The sequence below is a fragment of the Salvelinus alpinus genome, chromosome 23 (genome assembly GCF_045679555.1).
Source record: "Salvelinus alpinus chromosome 23, SLU_Salpinus.1, whole genome shotgun sequence".
NCBI classification, from domain to species: domain Eukaryota; kingdom Metazoa; phylum Chordata; class Actinopteri; order Salmoniformes; family Salmonidae; genus Salvelinus; species Salvelinus alpinus.
The window spans coordinates 17,464,378-17,486,044 of record NC_092108.1 but is presented as its reverse complement, the minus strand read 5'-3'; positions in this window follow the sequence as shown (position 1 = coordinate 17,486,044).

The window sequence follows — 21,667 nt, the reverse complement described above, 5'->3', positions numbered from 1 at the left end:
GAGCTTGCCTATAAATGGGCATGACACTTAGGACTATACATACACGTCATACACCTTCCCCTGGATGTCAAGAGGAAGTGAGAGCAGAAATGAGTTGATTATCTTGTTCTGAGGTGGAATACATCATCTTGGAATGAGGGGTCCATCATTTTTTTTTCTTTTTCGAAAGCGCGAAGTTGGACCTGGAATCGCCTTCTGGAAAGCTGTCGTTATGGGCGAATACAATCTCCGGCTTAGATTTTATTTGATACATGTCACAATATCATCCTAAAGTATGTTTTTTCAATATAGTTTTATTATATTATTGAAATTTATTCGGGACGTTAGGCGTGTTGCGTTGTTTGACTTTGTTCACGAAGGAGAGGTTAGCGCCGCATGGCCAGTGTGCTTGCTAATTCAAGAGGGAAAGAGTTCGTTCTGAATCCAAACAAAGACGGTTCTGGACAAAGGACCCCTTGTACAACATTCTGATGGAAGATCAACAAAGGTAGGACCCAATTTGGGATGCTATTTCATATATCTGTCGAACTGTGCTATCGCTACCGATTACCTGGAATCAATGCTGTTGTGTGTTAGCTATTGTAGTAAGCTTACAGTTTTCACTGTAAAACACTTAAAAAATCGGAAATATTGGCTGTATTCACAAGATCTTTGTCTTTCATTTGCTATACACCATATATTTTTCTGAAATGTTTTATGATGAGTAATTAGGTATTTGACGTTGGTGTCTGTATTTACTCTGGCTACTCCCGTTCTATTTCTGACTGTAGCTGTGATGGTAGCTGCAATGTAAAACTATGATTTATACCTCAAATATGCAAATTTTTCGAACAAAACATAGATTTATTGTATAACTTGTTATAAGACTGTCATCTGATGAAGTTGTTTCTTGGTTAGTTTGGTTGGTTCTTGGTTAGTTAGGTTGGTTTTGTGCAAGCTACCTGTGCTGTGAAAAATGTCTGTGCTTTTTTGTATTTGGTGGTGAGCTAACATAAATATACGTGGTGTTTTCGCTGTAAAACATTTAAAAAATCGGACATGTTGGCTGGATTCACAAGATGTGTATCTTTCATTTGCTGTATTGGACTTGTTAATGTGTGAATGTTAAATATTTCTAAAAAATATATTTTGAATTTCGCGCCCTGCACTTGGACGGGCTGTTGTCATAAGTGTACCGGCACCGCCCTGCAGCCATAAGAAGTTTAAGGTTCTAGATAGCACGTTTTTTTTAAAGAGTGTACAGCATCGACACACATCTTCAATTAGATCTAGAAATCTCATCCGAGAACCATTTTTCTCATAAAATTCTCAGGGATGATTGATTCATTTGGCACATAATGATTACTGCCTGGGTTTCCTTGAGCTCTGATGATGGTCTTGCGACCAAAAGCTTAGCCTAATGAAATGACATTTGTGAATTGATCCTAAGTGTGCTGAGACTTTATTCCATTCCTGAGCCTTAGAAATTGCAGCCCAAATTAATGCTTCACAGAGTTAAAGTAACAGATGCATCTCAACATCAACTGTTCAGAGGAGACTGTGTGAATCAGGCCTTCATGGTCGAATTGCTGCCAAGAAACCACTATTAAAGGATCCCAATAAGAAGAAGATACTTGCTTGGGCCAAGAAACATGAGCAATGGACATTAGACCGGTGGAAATCTGTCCATATTTGAGATTTTTAGTTCCAAACGCCATGTCTTTGTGAAACGCGGTGTGGGTGAACGGATGGCTACCACAGAACGCATGGCTACCACAGCATTCTGCAGCGATACGCCATCCCATCTGGTTTGGGCTTAGTGGGACTATCATTTGTTTGTTAACAGGACAAAGAACCAAAACACACCTCCAGGCTGTGTAAGAGCTACCTGACCAAGGAGAGAGATGGAGTTCTGCATCAGATGACCTGGCCTCCACAATCACCCAACCTCAACCCAATTGAGATGGTTTGGGATGAATTGGACCGCAGAGTGAAGGAAAAGCAGCGAACAAGTGCTCAGCATATGTGACTGCCTTGATTCGGTCTTATGTCTTATGTTGCAAAATTTGAAATTGTGTTTTTAAATTTGAATAAAAGCAGAGACAAAGAGCTACAAAATGTTATATCATACACTACATTTGAGGAACATTTCTGCTCTGAAAATTGATAAACTTGTAAACCCACTTTTGAGAAAATGGCCTTTGAATGTTTTGGTACCTACTGTAGAGCTCGTCTTTGTCCATTCAACTTTGATGTATATGCTGACTCGGTGAGCGGGTTTATTAGCAAGCGCATCGGTGATGTTGTACCCACGGTGAATATTAAAACCTTCCCTAACCTGAAACTGTGGATTTAGTGGCAGCATTTGCTCAAAACTGAAAGCGCAAACCACTGCTTTTAATCATGGCAAGGCAACCAGAAACACGACCAAATACAAACAGTGTAGCTATTTCCTCCGCAAGGCAATCAAACAAGCGTCAGTATAGAGACAAAGTAGAGTCGCAATTCAATGGCTCAAACACGAGACGTATGTGGCAGGGTCTACAGTCAATCATGGATTACAAAAAGAAAACCAGCCCCGCCGCAGACACCGTCTTGCTCCCAGACAAATTAAACAACTTCTTTGCTCGCTTTGAGGACAATACAGTGCCACTGACACGGCCCGCTACCAAAACCTGTGGGCTCTCCTTCACCGTGGCCAACGTGAGTAAAACATTTTAACATGTTAACCCACGCAAGACTGCTGGCCCAAATGGCATCCTTAGCCGCGTCCTCAGAGCATGCGCAGTCCAGCTGGCTGGTTGTGTTTACGGACATATTCAATCAATCCCTATCCCAGTCTGCTGTGCCCACATGCTTCAAGACAGCCACCATTGTTCCTGTCCCCAAGAAAGTTGTTCAGCTCAGTTACCTTAGCTATCGCCCTGTAGCACTTACTTCTGTCATCATGAAATGCTTTGAGAGACTAGTCAAGGATCATATCACCTCCACCCTACCTGATACCCTAGACCCACTCCAATTTGCCGACCGCCCCAATAGGTCCACAGACGATGCAATCGCAATCACACTGCACACTGCCCTAACCATTCTGGACAAGAGGAATACCTATGTAAGAATGCTGTTCATTGACTACAGCTCAACATTTAACACCATAGTACCCTCCAAACTCATCATTAAGCTCGAGATCCTGGGTCTTGTCCACACCCTGTGCAACTGTGTCCTGGACTTTCTAACGGGCCGCCCCCAGGTGGTGAGGGTAGGAAACAACATCTCCACCCCGCTGATCCACAACACTGGGGCCCCACAAGGGTGCGTTCTCAGCCCTCTAATGTACTCCCTGTTCACCCATGACTGCGTGGCCAGGCATGCCTCCAACTCAATCATCAAGTTTGCAGACGACACTACAGTGGTAGGCTAGATTACCAACAGCCACGAGATGCCTACAGGGAGGAGGTGAGGGCCCTCAGAGTGTGGTGTCAGTAAAATAACCTTACACTCAACGTCAACAAAACAAAGGAGATGATCGTGGGAGTTGATCGTGGACTTCAGGAAACAGCAGAGGGAGAACCCCCTATCCTCATCGACGGGACAGTAGTGGAGAAGGTGGACATTTTTAAGTTCCTCGGCATACATATCACGGACAAACTGAAATGGTCCACCCACCGACAGCGTGGTGGAGAAGGCGCAACAGTCTCTTCAACCTTAGGAGGCTGAAGAATTGTGTCTTGTCACCGAAAACACTCACAAACGTTTTCAGATGCACAATCGAGAGCATCCTGTTGGGCTCTATCACTGGTACAGCAACTGCTCTGCCCACAACCGTAAGGCTCTCCAGAGGGTAGTGCGGTCTGCACACCGCATCACTGGGGGCAAATTACCTGCTCTCCAGGACACCTACATCACCCGATGTCACAGGAAGGCCAAAAAGATCATCAAGGACAACAACCACCCGAGCCACTGCCTGTTCACCCCGCTATCATCCAGAAGGCAAGGTCAGTACAGGTGCATCAAAGCTGGGACCGAGAGACTGAATAACAGCTTCTATCTCAAGGACATCACTAACATTGAGTGGCTGCTGCCAACATACTGACTCAAATCTTTAGCCACTTTAATAATTAATAATTGGATGTAATAAATGTACAGTATCACTAGTCACTTTAAACAATGCCACTTTATATAATGATAACATACTCTACATTTCTCATCTCATGTGTATATACTGTACTCTATACCATCTACCCCATCTTGCATATGCTTCACGGGCCTCGCTCATCCATGTATTTATTTGTACATATTCTTATTCATCCCTTTACACTTGTGTGTATAAGGTAGTTGTTGTGAAATTGTTAGATTACTTGTTAGACATTACTGCACTGTCGGAACTAGAAGCACATGCATTTCGCTACACTCGCATTAACATCTGCTAACCATGTGTATGTGACCAATAAAATTTGATTTGATTTGATCATTCACACCCTCTTAAGCTTTAACCCCACCAATCTCTTTATGTGTTGATCTGAGTGTTTGTACGAACAACAGCAGTCAAGCACCCAAGCTATCTGGCTAACTTGCTAGCTACTTCCAGACACAATTGAGAGAACAGCTCACTGACCATTACTCGCCCTAGCAGAGCTGGTTAGGCTGTTTTTATGTTAACTAGACCGTTGGTGACTGCAACTGTGCTGCTGTCAATTTTTTTTGCATATTTAACAGGTGTTGAGTGTTCGTAGATTTGTTAGTTATTTTGCGCTCTGGCACGCTCAGACAAGAGTGCTCTGAAATCGGAGTAAATAGCCAAAGCTAATTTACCAGCTATGTCTATCAACAGTTGTCTCAGTGACATTCTATTGAAGGGTGTGTTCGTAAATTTAATCTGGAGTGCCAGAGTTCGCTCTGGGCGTTCATAAATTCAGAGCGTTGTCAGATTGTCTGTTCGTAAATTCACACACCGTTTCACTCTCGGAGCATTCAGAGCGCACACTGGACGTTCTGGCCGATGAGTAGAGTTGATCCAATAGTTCTGACCTTACAACGGCAGTCAAGCAGCCAAGATAACTGGCTACATTGGCTAGCTTGCTAGTTACGTCCAGACACAAATTAGAGAATAGCCCACTCTGACCATTTTACTCACCCTAGCAGAGCTTGTTAGCTTTTCATGTTATCCAGAGCGTTGGTGACTGTAACTGTACTGCTGGCAACAATTTAATGACACTTTTTTGCTGATGTTTACAGACACCGGACTTATTCAACGGGTGTTGAGCGTTCGTAAATGTATCAGTTATTCTGCGCTCTAGCACACTCAGACGAGAGTGCTCTGAAATTGGAGTAGATGGCCAGACTGAATTTATGAATGCACCCAAAATGGTTACTTGCATAGTGGAGTCTTTTGTTAATACATGTAGCTAGCTAGCTAACAATTGACCATAATCCAAACTCATGACGTTACTACCCTGCATGAATCTGCAGGTAGCTAACCAACCATGTTCAATGTTAGCTAACATTAGGCTATAACTAGCAAAGCAAATGGCTCTTAGATATGAATAATAAGATTATACACGTAACATTAGCTAGCGAGCCAACCAGCTAACGTTACCTAGCTAACAGTACATGTTAAGGCACATGAAAGTTCACATTCCAGGCATTTCTGCCCAAAAACGCATTTTTATTTAAAAAAAGGTTTACGTTTTAACGGCTCTCCTGTGAAGTAGTGACCCGCGACATATGCCTAGTTTCCTAAAACGAGTCACATATGTGTAACTCCTTCAAGACTCTTGGTAAAGCATTCCACATGAAGCTGGTTGAGAGAATGCCAAGAGTGTGCAAAGCTGTCATGAAGGCAAATGGTGGCTACTTTGAAGAATATAAAATTTATTTTTTTATCACTGTTTTGGTTACTACATGATTCTATATGTTTTATTTCATAGTTTTGATGTCTTCACTATTATTATACAATGTAGAACATAGTAAATATAAAGAAAAACCCTTCAATGAGTAGGTGTGTCCAATCTTTTGACTGGTACTGTATATCCAAACATATTTTAATGCTCCATTCTGCTTTTCAAACATTTTAAAAGCAATGATTCAGAAATATAGTACCCAACATGAGCTTTGTAAGGGATTACACAAGAAGGGAAATTACAAAATTTAGAAACCTTTTTAAACAATTCCTGCAACAACAGGATGATCAAAAGATACGGCATATGTACACACATTTCAGAAATGTGCTTTGTTTTAAGTTAAGGGTAGATGTTGTTTTCACTTAATATGTTCACCACAAGGTGTCACTGTTAGAAAGGTCAAGATTAATGACTTGTATGGATAAAGAGGTGAAGCAATGCAGACTGGGAGAATGATAAGACGGATGTGAGTAAAGCCATGTTAAAACTTACTTCTCTGTCTGGAACTTTGTAACTGAGTAAAGTCTTCAGTTACTATACACAACAGCTGGCAAACTATTTAACTGTAGAATCTTACCTGCATATCTTTTGATTATGATTCATCATGGCAGACTGACACTTTCATAAAATCCTTCCCACTAGGCATCAACCAGATTATGAATTCTTTCCACAGTGAAAGTTCACATGTTCAAGAAGACATTTCTACCAAAAAGATGCATTTTGATGAAAAAATTATAATATCATGTTTCAAATGCCTCTCCTGTGAAGTAGTAACGTCCGTCTTCCGCCCCTGTTCGCGTGCGACGTCACATTTGTACATTTTCTCACTACTGAACCATGCTGAACGAAGCTGTGCGGAGCTGAATGAAGCTGTGCTGCACTGGCCTGGTTATGCATGCTGGAACCATGCGGGAAAGGACAATGTGAATGTGAAATAGCTGAGCCAGCTCAGAGCAGTATTGGTAGGCAAGATAATGTGAAAGGCTAATAGGAGTCAATAGACTGACAATTTAATTACTGTAACTGCTAGTAGAGCAACTGACTTTCTCCAAGAAATTACTTCTTAATTCAAAGAAAGATGTAATCACTATATGTATTGAGTATAACAATGAGATTGAGAATTTGTATAAAATAGTGACAAACCTATTTGAACAAACAATGTACAGTATCTACCCCTATGACGGTATTAAAGAAAGTGAGGGGAAGAAATGGATGGGTGAACACAGAGAGAGCAAGAGAACTGCATTTGGAGGTTTTATTATTTATTTAACCTTTATTTAGCCAGGCTAGTCAATTAAGAATAAAGTCTTATTTAAAATGGCAGCCTGGAAAGAGACAAAAGGCCTCCTCTGGTCCCCAGAGGAGGCCTTTTGTCTGGAATAAAAAAATGAAGAAAGAAACATTTTAAGGCAAACGGACAACACAGACAGAAGACACTGGCAACAGCACAAATACAACAGCAAACAAATAGTGGATGTGTGTGCATGTAGGCTATTGAAAGATGGAGGGGTTATGAACATTGGAAATGTATGAATAGTATTTGTAGCATCATGTATTTGTGTTGTTGTTTAAATGATCCAATCACCTCCAATACAATAAGACAAGAAAAAATATTGCTTTCAAAAACTAAAACAGCCAATACATGGAATTTTGAAAATCAAATCTAATTGTTGTTTTTATTGTCCTTTGTCATCCCCAGATTCATTTTCAAATGATGATTTATTTTTAAAGGGCAGACTGAAATCTGTATACCTTAGCTGAAATAAATTATACTATGGTGGATTATGTGATTATTTTGTATGGTATAATAATAATCATTATCATCATCCATTGGATTTATATTTCCAGTCCTGATAACTAGAGGGACTTGGTCTGCAGGAGGAAGATGTACCAAAGGTGGAATTGTGGTGTAGAAATTGGGGTGGAGGAACAGTAGATGGTGGTCCGGGGAGTCATCCGCAGATTCGATTTTTTACATTTTACTACATTTTACTACTATTTACTATTACATTTTGCCGTGGGGCAAAGAAAATTCTACAAATTCTATCTAAATTCTACAAATAAAAATGTGCTGTTTTATAGCTCATCTCATGCTATTCTTTACATGTTGTGATGAGGATGAGAGAAGGTTCTGTGGTTTGAAGCACATTTCCTATTACTCTACACATTTTGCCATGAGGCTGAGAGAAAATGTTTCAGTTTCAAAATCTCACTTTTAAAGTTCATATTCTGTTAAGTAATTCCCAAATAATATTGTTGACTCATCCTATACTTGGATTTGTGACCAAAGCAAATATTTGAAATGTCGACATTAGGCAAAAACGCAAAAATAACAGCTTTAAACTGTAAAAAATGTAATGCAATATATATATTTTTATTTATTTATTTATATATATATAAATATGATTTATATGAGATAAATATGATTTTGGGCTACAGAAGTGCCATTTCTTACCGATCTCTACAGCTTCCGTACAAAAACAAATACTGTGACTGTCTAGCTACAAGTGGCTAGCTTAGCTAACGAACTATCTACGTCGGTCGGGGGGCGCATGACCAGAATGACACATCGATGAACCACCAAAGGCACACCCCATTTCTGTGTGAAAATTGAGAAAGAGGAGAAGTTGGACCGTTTTTTTGTGCCTAAAGTCGACCGTTAAAGCTAATTTCCTGCAATTCTACACATTTTGGTATTGCTTATGACATTTTCATGTACTGGTGGGTCCCCAAACATTTTTTTCAAAAAAAACTCAGGGATGATTGATTCACTTGGCATATAATGGTGTCTGCCTAGGTTGCCTTGTTTCTATTTCAATATGTTATTTCAATTCTCCCCACAGCTCATATCAGTGAGTGGTGTAGGTTGTAATGGAAAAGGTGGAGAGACAGCCCAGCTAGGACATAACGTTCTGAGAACAATATGTTTCTTGCAACTTAGTGAGAGTGCGGTTGTCTGGTGGTTATTTTGCATAGAACCTTCCCACAACATTCTGGGAATAGTGCAGAATAGTTGCTTATGTTTGGAAAATTCTCAGCGTACATTTTTTTTTGTGGTGTTTCATTACTTTAACAGAAGGTTTCCCAGAAGTTGAAACAGTTACATTTGTTTCAATTGTTGGAATGTTCTTGGAATGTTCTCCCACTGGTTTGGCATTGGGAATGTTCTCATATAGTTCAGAGAACGTTAAGAAAACATTCCATTAAAACCACAAGAACCTCAGTAACCTTCTAAGAATATTATTGAAAAACATACAATCCATTCTCAGAACAGGAAGCAACATTTACTTAAAAAGCACAACACTCTTGTAACGTTCAGAGAATGTTCTATGAATGTTATTTAAAAACATTTACATTCCGTTCTAAGCATCAGCTCTAACTCTGGTCGTGCTCCACTGCTTAGACGTTACCAGATCGTACAATGCCTGGATAGGTATTTTACTTATTACATTTACATTTAAGTAATTTAGCAGACGCTCTTATCCAGAGCGACTTACAAGTTGGTGCATTCACCTTATGATGTCCAGTGGAACAACCACTTTACAATAGTGCATCTAACTCTAAGGGGGGGGGGGGGGGGGGGGGGTTAGAAGGATTACTTTATCCTATCCTAGGTATTCCTTAAAGAGGTGGGGTTTCAGGTGTCTCCGGAAGGTGGTGATTGATTCCGCTGACCTGGCGTCGTGGGGGAGTTTGTTCCACCATTGGGGTGCCAGAGCAGCAAACAGTTTTGACTGGGCTGAGCGGGAGCTGTACTTCCTCAGAGGTAGGGAGGCGAGCAGGCCAGAGGTGGATGAACGCAGTGCCCTTGTTTGGGTGTAGGGCCTGATCAGAGCCTGAAGGTACGGAGGTGCCGTTCCCCTCACAGCTCCGTAGGCAAGCACCATGGTCTTGTAGCGGAAGCGAGCTTCAACTGGAAGCCAGTGGAGAGAGCGGAGGAGCGGGGTGACGTGAGAGAACTTGGGAAGGTTGAAGACCAGACGGGCTGCGGCGTTCTGGATGAGTTGTAGGGGTTTAATCGCACAGGCAGGGAGCCCAGCCAACAGCGAGTTGCAGTAATCCAGACGGGAGATGACAAGTGCCTGGATTAGGACCTGCGCCGCTTCCTGTGTGAGGCAGGGTCGTACTCTGCGAATGTTGTAGAGCATGAACCTACAGGAACGGGTCACCGCCTTGATGTTGGTTGAGAACGACAGGGTGTTGTCCAGGATCACGCCAAGGTTCTTAGCGCTCTGGGAGGAGGACACAATGGAGTTGTCAAGCGTGATGGCAAGATCATGGAACGGGCAGTCCTTCCCCGGGAGGAAGAGCAGCTCCGTCTTGCCGAGGTTCAGCTTGAGGTGGTGATCCGTCATCCACACTGATATGTCTGCCAGACATGCAGAGATGCGATTCGCCACCTGGTTATCAGAAGGGGGAAAGGAGAAGATTAATTGTGTGTCGTCTGCATAGCAATGATAGGAGAGACCATGTGAGGATATGACAGAGCCAAGATACTTGGTGTATAGCGAGAATAGGAGAGGGCCTAGAACAGAGCCCTGGGGGACACCAGTGGTGAGAGCACGTGGTGCGGAGACAGATTCTCGCCACGCCACCTGGTAGGAGCGACCTGTCAGGTAGGACGCAATCCAAGCGTGGGCCGCGCCGGAGATGCCCAACTCGGAGAGGGTGGAGAGGAGGATCTGATGGTTCACAGTATCAAAGGCAGCCGATAGGTCTAGAAGGATGAGAGCAGAGGAGAGAGAGTTAGCTTTAGCAGTGCGGAGCGCCTCCGTGACACAGAGAAGAGCAGTCTCAGTTGAATGACTAGTCTTGAAACCTGACTGATTTGGATCAAGAAGGTCATTCTGAGAGAGATAGCAGGAGAGCTGGCCAAGGACGGCACGTTCAAGAGTTTTGGAGAGAAAAGAAAGAAGGGATACTGGTCTGTAGTTGTTGACATCAGAGGGATCGAGTGTAGGTTTTTTCAGAAGGGGTGCAACTCTCGCTCTCTTGAAGGCGGAAGGGACGTAGCCAGCGGTCAAGGATGAGTTGATGAGCGAGGTGAGGTAGGGGAGAAGGTCTCCGGAAATGGTCTGGAGAAGAGAGGAAGGGATAGGGTCAAGCGGGCAGGTTGTTGGGCGGCCGGCCGTCACGAGACGCGAGATATCATCTGGAGAGAGAGGGGAGAAAGAGGTCAAAGCACAGGGTAGGGCAGTGTGAGCAGAACCAGCGGTGTCGTTTGACTTAGCAAACGAGGATCGGATGTCGTCGACCTTCTTTTCAAAATGGTTGACGAAGTCATCCGCAGAGAGGGAGGAGGGGGGAGGGAGGGGGAGGAGGATTCAGGAGGGAGGAGAAGGTGGCAAAGAGCTTCCTAGGGTTAGAGGCAGATGCTTGGAATTTAGAGTGGTAGAAAGTGGCTTTAGCAGCAGAGACAGAAGAGGAGAATGTAGAGAGGAGGGAGTGAAAGGATGCCAGGTCCGCAGGGAGGCGAGTTTTCCTCCATTTCCGCTCGGCTGCCCGGAGCCCTGTTCTGTGAGCTCGCAATGAGTCGTCGAGCCACGGAGCAGGAGGGGAGGACCGAGCCGGCCTGGAGGATAGGGGACATAGAGAGTCAAAGGATGCAGAAAGGGAGGAGAGGAGGGTTGAGGAGGCAGAATCAGGAGATAGGTTGGAGAAGGTTTGAGCAGAGGGAAGAGATGATAGGATGGAAGAGGAGAGAGTAGCGGGGGAGAGAGAGCGAAGGTTGGGACGGCGCGATACCATCCGAGTAGGGGCAGTGTGGGAAGTGTTAGATGAGAGCGAGAGGGAAAAGGATACAAGGTAGTGGTCGGAGACTTGGAGGGGAGTTGCAATGAGATTAGTGGAAGAACAGCATCTAGTAAAGATGAGGTCAAGCGTATTGCCTGCCTTGTGAGTAGGGGGGGAAGGTGAGAGGGTGAGGTCAAAAGAGGAGAGGAGTGGAAAGAAGGAGGCAGAGAGGAATGAGTCAAAGGTAGACGTGGGGAGGTTAAAGTCACCCAGAACTGTGAGAGGTGAGCCATCCTCAGGAAAGGAGCTTATCAAGGCGTCAAGCTCATTGATGAACTCTCCAAGGGAACCTGGGGGGCGATAAATGATAAGGATGTTAAGCTTGAAAGGGCTGGTAACTGTGACAGCATGGAATTCAAAGGAGGCGATAGACAGATGGGTCAGGGGAGAAAGAGAGAATGTCCACTTGGGGGAGATGAGGATCCCAGTGCCACCACCCCGCTGACCAGAAGCTCTCGGGGTGTGCGAGAACACGTGGGCAGTCGAGGAGAGAGCAGTAGGAGTAGCAGTGTTATCTGTGGTAATCCATGTTTCCGTCAGTGCCAAGAAGTTGAGGGACTGGAGGGAAGCATAGGCTGAGATGAACTCTGCCTTGTTGGCCGCAGATCGGCAGTTCCAGAGGCTGCCGGAGACCTGGAACTCCACGTGGGTTGTGCGCGCTGGGACCACCAGGCACTTATCAGCCAACCACATCATGTTGTAGCAATCTGTCAGTTGATGACACAGTTGATGACGTGGCACACAACTATTGGTTGATGAATGCAACGTCTAAGTAGTGGAAAACTCATTCCACGGAGGGCCGAGTGTCTGCTGGTTGTCGCTTGATTGTACTTGATTGATGAATTAAGGTCACTCATTAGTAAGGAACTCCCCTCACCTGGTTGTCTAGGGCTTAATTGAAAGGAAAAAACAAAAACCAGTAGGCATTATATAACGACACAGGGCGAGACCCAGATGCAGACACAGGAGGCAGATGGTTTGAGTCTCTGATATTTATTAAAATACAAAGGGCAGGCAATAGGCACGTCGAGAACAGGCAGAAGTTCATTAACCAGATCAGAGTCTGAAAGGTACAGGGGGCAGGCAGGCTCATGGTCAGGGCAGTCTGAATGGTCAGGCAGGCGGGCTAAGTGTCAGGGCAGGCAGAACAGGTCAGAAGCAGGAGGGCTAGAAAACAGAGACTAGGCAAACAGGAGCATGGAAAACCACACTGATAAGCTTGACAAGACAAGACAAACTGGCAACAGACAAACAGAGAACACAGCTATAAATACATTGGGGATAATGGGGAAGATGGGTGTCACCTGGAGGGGTGTGGAGACAAGCACAATGACAGGTGAAACAGATCCGGGTGTAACACATTAGGCCTTCCATGGAATGTGTTTGATGCCCCTGCTCTATATTATTTTGTTTGTTCAGGTGTATTCACCGCGCCCCTTAATTGGCACACCTAATCATAATCATTGCTGGGAAAAGTACCCAATTGTCGTACTTCAGTAAAAGTAAAGATACCTTAAAACTTCTTATGGCTGCAATCCCGGCAACGGGATGGATATGACAACAGCCAGTGAAAGTGCAGGGCCCCAAATTCAAACAACAGAAATCTCATAATTAAAATTCCTCAAACATACATGTGTCTTATACCATTTTAAAGGTAATCTTGTTGTTAATCCCACCAACGTGTCCGATTTCAAAAAGTCTTTTCAGCGAAAGCACCACAAACGATTATGTTAGGTAACCATCAACTCAAAGAAGAATTCAGCCATTTTTCCAGCCAAAGAGAGGAGTCAATAGCACAAATAAAGATAAAATTAATCACTAACCTTTGATGATCTTCATCAGATGACATATTACACAATACATATATGTCTTGTTCGATTAAGTTCATATTTATATCCAAAAACCTCAGTTTACATTGGCGCCATTTTCAGAAATGCCATCAAAATATCCGGAGAAATTGCAGAGAGCCACGTCAAATAACAGAAATAATCATCATAAACTTTGATGAAAGATACATGTTTTACATAGAATTAAAGATACACTTGTTCTTATTAATGCAACCGCTGTGTCAGATTTCAAAAAGCTTTACGGCAAAACACAATATTCAATAATCTGAAAACAGCGTTCAGCCACAAAAGCAAGCCATACAGTTACCCGCCCAAATTGTGCAGCCAACAAAACTCATAAAAAGCATTATAAATCTTCACGTACCTTTGCTGATCTTCGTCGGAATGCACTCCCAGGACTCCCACTTCCACAATAATAAAAAATAAAAATTCGGTAATGTCCATCATTTATGTCCAAATGGCTATTTTTGTTGCGTGTTTGGTATACAAATCCAACGTCAGGAAAGCGCGTTCACTAAAACCTGACGAAATGTCCAAAAGTTCCGTAACAGTCCGTAGAAACATGTCAAACGATGTATTGAATCAATCTTTAGAATGTTTTTAACATAAATCTTGAATAACGTTCCAACCAGAGAATTACATTGACTTCAGATAGGCGAAGGAACGGAGCTCCCTCTTATGTGAACGCGCATGGTGAAAGAATGGTCACCTCCTGGCAGTGGTGACTCATTCCTGTCTCCTTCGTCCCCCCTTCACAGTAGAGTAATCAGACAAAGTTCTACAGACTGTTGACATCTAGTGGAAGACGTAGGAAGTGAAAACTCATCCATATCTCGCTGTAATTTCAATGGGAGCTTGGTTGAAAATCTACTAGCCTCAGAATTTCCACTTCCTGTTTGGATTTTTTCTCAGGTTTTTGCCTGCCATATGAGTTCTGTTATACTCACAGACATAATTCAAACAGTTTTAGAAACTTCAGAGTGTTTTCTATCCAATACTAATAATAATATGCATATATTAGCAACTATGACTGAGGAGCAGGCCGTTTACTCTGGGCACCTCTGTACACCTTTCATCCAAGCTACTCAATACTGCCCCTGCAGCCATAAGAAGTTAATAAGATAATGACTCAAGTAAAAGTGAAAGTCACCCAGTAAAAGATATTTGGTTTAAAATATAGTTTAATATCAAAAGTAAAAGTTTAAATCATTTCAAATTCCTTATATTAAGCAAACAAGACGGCACCGTTTTCTTGTTTTTAAAATTTATGGATAGATAGGGCCACGCTCCAACACTCAGACATCATTTACAAACGAAGCATGTGTTTAGTGAGTCTGCAAGATCAGAGGCAGTAAGGATGACCAGGGATGTTCTCTTGATAAGTGTGTGAATTAGACCATTTTCCAATCCTGCTAAGCATTCAAAATGTAAGTAGTACTTTTGGGTGTCAGCGAAAATGTATGGAGTAAAAAGTACATAGTATTCTTTAGGAATGTAGTGAAGTAAAAGGAAAAGTTGTCAAAAATATAAATAGCAAAGTACAGATACCCAAAAACTACTTAAGTAGTTCTTTCAAGTATTTTTTACTTAAGTACTTTACACCACTGATCATAATGAGTGCTTGTTACCTTTGAAATGGGGTCTGTTTGAATAGACTCAAATTAAATGCTTTGTATGAGTAGAAAAACATAGCATAATAGCTCCATCCTGACTAATTTTCATGGATAGAGAACAGAAGATTATACAGAATCTCACAGATGCCGTGTCACAATAAAAAATACATGTGCATGACTAATGCCAAGGAAATTAATTCCATGTGTCCTATCTATGCTTGGAGTTCAAAAAAGTTTAATCCAAAATAAGCTAACAATGTTATTAAGTCTTATTGAAACATTCAGTGTGTAACGCTCGTCTTCCTCCTCTTCTGAGAAGGAGTAGTAGGAAGAATCAGAGGACCAATGCTCAGCGTGGTAAGTGTCCATATTTTAATAAAGAAATAGAACACTGAAACAAAAACATCAAAGTGAACGAACGAAAACGAAACAGTCCCGTATGGAAAAACACAGTCACAGGAACAATCACCCACAACACACAATGACAAACAGGCTACCTAAATATGGCTCCCAATCAGAGACAACGACTGACACCTGCCTCTGATTGAGAACCATATTAGGCCAAACACATAGAAACAGAATAACATAGAAAAAGGAACATAGACTACCCACCCAACTCACGCTCTGACCATACTAAAACAAAGACATAACAACAAAACTAAGGTCAGAACGTGACACAGTGAAGGTTTTAAGGAAGTTATTCAAAAACCTCAAAATAACCTATAATTTCCATTCTGAGTATTAATAAAACCCAGGAAAAATTTGAAAGAACCAGAATAAATTGTTCTCCCTGCAACCTAAAAATAAATGTTCCCAGAACAGGTGAAATATTCACATCTGTTCTCAGAACGTTTATAAAGAACGTCCCAGTTTTACTAACTTCATTCCCACAACCAATGTGAAATCCAAAAACACACGATCGCACAACTTCCAAGGAATCAAATGTGCTAGCTGGGAAGGAAAGAAAATCGAAGTTGCATGATTTCTATTGATTGCATGCAACAGTGCGGGCAAGACACAGACTGTGGTCATCGTTTACCATAGAATGTGAAAGAAGAATTAACAACAGTTTTTCTTCTGTAGGGAGCAAACATGCTTTTATCCAATAGGGAGTGAAGGAGTGTGAAGATATACCCTTAATCTATATTCATCTATTTAGTTTGTCTCTATGTCAGGTTGGAAATAAAGTGCCATTTTGTATGTATTTTGTCTGGAGCAACTGTATTGTTTAAAATACTATGATGAACTTCAGCCCAAATAGCCTACTGTTGAATCATGTCACTTTATTTAGGTTGACTGGGTCACTATGAGGACTACTCTGAAACCAAGATTTTGGAGTTTGCTAAAGCTGCACTGTTTCACTTTTCTTAAGGTCCCATTTAGTCTTGAAATACTGTTATTGCCATAGGAACTGAAAAACTTTCCTGGCAAAAGTCACATAACTTTCTGTCTTGTCAAATGGGCGTTCCTGTTACAGTACTACACAACTTTGAACCTACAACTTGAAACCCTCCATCCGGGTGAATAAAGGAGGCGTGTTTAGCTTACCTAGTTGAGGTGTGCAACTAAATAAATAGAGTCAGCATCAGAGGCTGAGCGTACAGGACGGAGAAGTGAAGACAGGTGCGACTTCAAGGTAAGATGATTCTGGCATTGACGCAAAAAGACATTTATGGCACAATATGCCCTGTTTTTAAGATATGACATGTTTGAAGTCACCACATCTCATTGATTAGGCTGGGCTAATATGGTACATCTGTTTCACTGCATTTATGCCAAATCATGTGATGGGAAACCAGTGGCTTGATTAATTTGTTTGTTTTCATGCTGCCAAGTATTTTACCAAGGCATGCATTGCAGAGAGTGTGAGGTTGGGGTCTCCAGTCTAAGGAATTAGCCTACCGTAGCTCTGGAGCAGGGTTTCCCAAACTCGGTCCTGGGGCCCCAGCCGCACGATTTAGTGCTAGGACAAAAAACAAAACGTGCACCCAGGGGAAGCCCCAGGGGCCGAGTTTGGGAATCCCTGCTCTAGAGAATCCAATGGGGCTTACATCCGGTCCTGGTCTTGAGTTCTCAGCTGATGGTATGGAGGAAAGCTGACTACATGTAAACTACAATCCCAATACTCTGTTTTAACGTTTTGAAACAAGATACACTTAATGTATGCAGTTTAGCAAAGTTGCATCCTGGTTGCACCCGCAGGAGAAAGGAAAACACTCCCCACAGCCGAGGTACACACCTTCCCATCCAGTTATGCTCCATTGGGATGAAGTAACGTTTCAGTTGGAGGCGGTGTTCTTGAGAATACAGACGGGTGCAACTTTCCTAAACTGTGTATAGTAAGTGTATCTTTTGTATTAGGAAAATGATTTCTCGTTTATATGAAAGTTAAGTTCCAAATGTTTTCAGTACTGTATTGTACACTGTATGTGTGGGAGACGTATTTGCATTTAGACAGCATTTGGGCAGAGTCTGAGTGTCAAAGTGTTTTCCTTACAAAGCTAAAGGGGATATCCAATGGCTCAATGTAATGCAATGGAATTGGAGTCATGAATAAGGGTTAGCATACCTTTTTCACACCTTCATTCATTGCTTTATGGTCACATTAGGAATAGCATTTCCAGTTGTGTGAAGTACTTAAGTAAAAATACTTTAAAGTACTACTTGTTTTTTGGGGATATCTGTACATTACTTTAACTATTTATATTATTGACAACTTTTACTTTTACTTCACTACATTCCCAAAGAAAATTATGTACTTATTACTCCATACATTTTCCCTGACACCCCAAATTAAATCAAATCAAATGTATTTGTCACATACACATGGTTAGCAGGTGTTAATGCAAGTGTAGCAAAATGCTTCTACTTCTAGTTCCGACCATGCAGGAATATCTAACAACTAACATAACCTAACAATTACACAACAACTACCTTATACACACAAGTGTAAAGGAATGAATACGAAATTACTCGTTACTTAGCTGCTTATTAGCAGGGCAGGAAAATGGTCTAATTCACACACTTATCAAGAGAACATCCCTGATCATCCCTACTGCCTCTGATCTGGCAGACTCACTAAACACATGCTTCGTTTGTAAATTATGTCTGAGCGTTGGAGTGTGCCCCTGGCTATCCGTAAATAAAAAATGAAATTGCGCAATCTGGTTTGCTTAATATAAGGAATTTGAAATGATTTATACTTTTACTTTTACTTTTGAAACTTAAGTATATTTTAGAAACTACATTTACTTTTGATACTTAAGTATATTTGAAACCAAATACTTTTACACTTTTACTCAAGTAGTACTTTACTGGGTGACTCACGTTTACTTGAGTCATTTTCTATTAAGGTATCTTTAACTCAAATATGACAAATAGGTATTTTTTCCACCACTGGGCATTTCCCACCCCTTGTTGTAGCTACTCATACAGTCGTATATACCCTTGATAAATTATGGAGTCTGGAATTATTTTTGCCTATATAGACAATTATGTTGCTTTGCATATTCATCATCTCCCAGTGAGCCATATTATGTTGAAAATATCTATTTTCTAGACATAAAATCACGTACATGTTCAGTTCTGAATGAAAGTTTAAAAGACGCCTATTCCGGATGTTGAAAATACATTGTTTTTGGACATTTAAAATACTTTTCCTGATGTTAAAAATACGTATTTTGGGGGGATTAATTGTTTCTATGGCATATTTTTAGCCGTAAATAAATTCCCTTTCACTACTTTCACCTTAAAAAACGTATGTCACATTCAAAAGTTTTATTTCCAATTAAAATAATATTGCAGAATGGAATAACAAACAAGATTGCAGTAGACCTTTTTGAAATATTTATGATTGCTCCTATCTGCCACTTGCCTTTTTCAAATAGCATCAAACTGGCAGTGGTCATGTTCAAAGTTGTCTGACCCAAAAAAAACAGAACAATTGAACTACAACCACATTCTCAGTAACGGTTACAGAAACCTTTTTGAAAATGAGTGTGGGCACTTGGGTGACTAGTTAGGCCAGGAGGAGAAAATTGGTGAACAGGTGAACCACGGTAAGATGGTTTGGCAGAAGGAAGGACACTGAGAGTTGGCTATTCCTTAGTCTCACCCTTGGTGAGTTTAAATTTATTCAGCATGTGCTGGAATGAAAATCTGAGAACAAACCATCAATAAAATGTCATAATGCATAAATCAAATGATCATGGACCCTCTCTTCACATTTCAATACCACATTAAGATATTGACTCAGATACAGACCAAGCCCCTCTCAGGTAATACCTCCCATCCTTTCTAAGTGTTATCGTCATACTGTTGTCTACACTGACAGGGGTGTTGTCATTTGAGTAGGAGACAACATGTAACTTCGTAAAGAACTTGGGTTGATGCATCTGAACATTAGGGGCTTACTTCCTAACCTGGAATACATCAAGATCTGGGCTATGCAGACAAAACCGTACATTCTGCTGTTGACTGAAACATGGATTTCAGGGGACATTCTGGAATCATATCAATATTGATATGTTTTATCTGTCACTTTACTGAAATTAATTTCCCTCACCAATATGTTGGCTCTATTACGTAACAGCAACACTTAGGAGTGACAGACAGACAGACAGACAGACAGACAGACAGACAGACAGACAGACAGACAGACAGACAGACAGACAGACAGACAGACAGACAGACAGACAGACAGACAGACAGACAGACAGACAGACAGACAGACAGACAGACAGACAGACAGACAGACAGACAGACAGACAGACAGACAGACAGACAGACAACAGAGGAGCACAAGAAAAAGCAAAGCCAGACAGTGACAACAGAGAAGGACAGACAAACAGACAGACAACAGAGGAGCACAAGAAAAAGCAAAGCCAGACAGTGACAACAGAGAAGGACAGACAAACAGACAGAGTGAAAGCAGAGAAGAGCAAGGAGAAGGACAGACAAACAGACAGAGTGAAAGCAGAGAAGAGCAAGGAGAAGGACAGACAAACAGACAGAGTGAAAGCAGAGAAGAGCAAGGAGAAGGACAGACAAACAGACAGAGTGAAAGCAGAGAAGAGCAAGGAGAAGGACAGACAAACAGACAGAGTGAAAGCAGAGAAGATTCAGACTGCACAACAAGGAGAAAACAAAGGCCCAGTTATAGTGGTGAGTTGTATCTCCTGTGGTGCTTTTACATGTTGTATTTGTCTTAAACATGAGAAATGACTAATGTGGTGTTTTTGATGTAACAGTAACATTATACTATGCTACTATGCTATTATATTGGGTTATGTTATATAGAACACTAATTCATCTTTATCTGATCTTCTAAGACAATTGATTCAGCATTGATCTAACTTTACTAAAAGAGCACCATTGTGAGTAGTGGCTGAGTGTCTATAAGATCCAGCACTACACCCCTACTCCCACTGCACCAAACCAACTAATTGAAGCCCATGTAGCCTACTCTTTTACCTCGGGCAAAATTTGGTCATGCAGACACAAAAGACCACTTGTGGCTGTTTTATGAAAATCTTGGAATATTTGGCTAAGGAAACATTTCAGGTTGGTCTTTGGGAATGTAAAACAGTTAGGAAGGGGGATACTTGGCTGAAATGCCAGGGTTGAACTTGTCCCAGTCCGCCCCTGAATATAGCCTAATATGTCATTAGATTGGCTTTTATAACACATAGGTATAGCCATCTACATGACATTTATAAAATGCTTTATAAACAGAAGTCATCATGTATTTTCAATAAAACATTAAAAGAATGCCTAAATGTTAAATTAGAAATTGGGGGCTGTCTGTGTATTTTTGTTTAATCAATGTTAAGGCTATTTGCTTCGCTTCTAAATCTTAGTGTTTCTTCGCCCAGCAAGGCAACTAGGGGGTTTGAAATGTAGCGGAGAGGAAGAGTTGCGTATCTGCCCTCTCATTGGTTAGAATTGTCACACCTGATCTCTCCTTCTCCTCGTCTTCCATCTTTGAGGACACGTAGTTCCATTGTTAGAGCGGTCAATCGACATGTCCACATAATACAGTGGTTCCCAAACTTTTTAAGGTCCCGTGCCCCTTGAAACATTCAACCTCCAGCTGCGTACGATGGTCAGCACGAGGGTCAGCACAAGGGTCAGCGCTCTCTCAAATGTTGGCGCTCGCCGATTTAGGCGCGGCTGGGAATTTTATAGACAGATCGTTCGCCCTTAGTTTAGGGATCCCCATTGTTCCCGTGGCTGTGCCCTTCCCCGTTCACGCCTTAGACAGTCGACCATTAGGGTCAGAGTTGATTAGGGAGGCCACCGCTCCTCTGGGTATGGTGACGCAAGGTCACAAGGAGAGAATTAGTATCTTCCTCATTGACTCTCCTGCATTTCCTGTGGTGCTAGGCCTACCCTGGTTAGCTTGTCATGACCCCACTGTTTCTTGGCAACGGAGGGCTCTCACGGGGTGGTCGCGAGAGTGCTCGGCGAGGTGTTTAGGGGTTTCTGTTGGTGCTACTACGGTGGAAAGTCCAGACCAGGTCTCCACCGTGCGCATTCC